The following is a 1681-nucleotide window of genomic DNA, read 5'->3' as shown; positions in this document are numbered from 1 at the left end:
GACACAGAATGAAGGATATCATTGCTGATGTCAGATGGACCTTAACTGTAAGCAGAGAATACCAGAAAGACATTTACTTGTATTTTATTGAATATGCAAAAACATTCCATTGTGTGGATCATAACAGATTATGGAAAACATTGAGAAGAATGGAATTCCAAAACACTTAGTTATTGTGTTTATTGTGAGAAACCTCTACATAGATCAAGATGCTGTTGTTTGAAGAGAACAAGGGGACACTGCATGAATTAAATTCAAGAAGAGGGTGTGTCAGGGTTCTATCCTTTCACCATAATTATTAAATCTTTATGCTGAGCAAATAATCTGAGAAGCTGGACTATCTGCGGAAGAATGTGATATCAGGATTGGAGGAAGTCTCATTAACAACCTGAGATATGCAGATGACACAACTTCAGTTGCTCAAAGTAAGGATGATTTGAAGCACTTATTGATGAAAATTGAAGCGTACAGTCTACAGTATGCATTACACCTCAGTACAAAGAAAGCAGAAATCCTCACAACTGGACCAATAAGCAGCCCCAGGATAAATGGAGAAAAGATTGAAGTTGTCAAAGACTTCATATTGTTTATTTCCATAATCAAACCAATGGAAGGAGCAGTCAAGACATCAGATGATGTAGAGCATTGGGTAAGTCTGCTGTGAAAGACCTCTTTCAAGTGCTGAAAAGCAAAGATATTTCCTTGAAGTCTAAGGTGTGCCTAACCCAAGCCATGATATTTACAATCGGAGTTGATGCTTTTGAGTTCTGGTATTGGTGAATAGTGCTGAAAATACCATGCACTGCTAATAGAACTATCAAACGTGTCCTGGAGCAAGTGCAGCCAAAATGCTCTTTGTAAGCGAGAATGGCCAGACTTCATCTCACCTGCTTTGGTCATGCTGTCAGAACTGACCATTTTCTGGAGAAGGATATCATGCATGGTAAAGTCGAGGGTCAATGAAAGAGAGGGAAGGCTCTCAACCAGATGGATTCACAGAGTGGCTGCTAAGATGGGCTCAGGTATAGCAAGGATCATGGGGCTGGCACAGGACTGGGCAGAGTTTCATTGTGTTGTGCATAGGGCTGCTTTGAATCAGAGATGACTCAACAGCACCTAACAGCAACATACATGTATTTTATGTTCTACTTGTTTTAATATATTGTGTCCCTGCATAACTGTCATATAAAAATTATTTAGTTAGTTGTTGTCTGAATCTGTTCTCAGAGATGCTAAGAGATGTTGCAATAGTAATTAGCTCTTGTATGGGGGCTGTCCCTCCTCTAGTTATAGCAATATACAAGAGCTGTTTCATAGCACACTTTCTGCATTTCCATAAGATAAAAATACATTTATAATGAAACTTGAACAACTTTTACAACACTGTTTTCTTTTTTTGACTTTTTTATTATGCATTGAGTGAAAATTTACAGAGAAAATTGGCTTTCAATTCCACAATTCATATACATTTGATTTGTGACATTGACTGAGGAACAGCATAATGTAAGAACACTCTTCCTGCTTCCTCTCTGTATTTACCATTTCCATTTGTCCTTCTTTCTTATCTCTCATGCCTTCTGAGATATCCCTGGGTAAATGCTGCCTTTTTAATTCCATATGGTTGTTCTTCTAGGGCATGTGTACCTCCACCCGGTTTTGTTCACCTTATAAGCCTGTCTAC

The sequence above is a fragment of the Orycteropus afer genome, unplaced genomic scaffold, assembly GCF_000298275.1.
Source record: "Orycteropus afer afer isolate SDZICR_OR568_19922 unplaced genomic scaffold, OryAfe1.0 scaffold00602, whole genome shotgun sequence".
Taxonomy (NCBI): Eukaryota; Metazoa; Chordata; class Mammalia; order Tubulidentata; family Orycteropodidae; genus Orycteropus; species Orycteropus afer.
The sequence above is the reverse complement of the archived record's forward strand: the minus strand, read 5'-3'. Positions refer to the sequence as shown.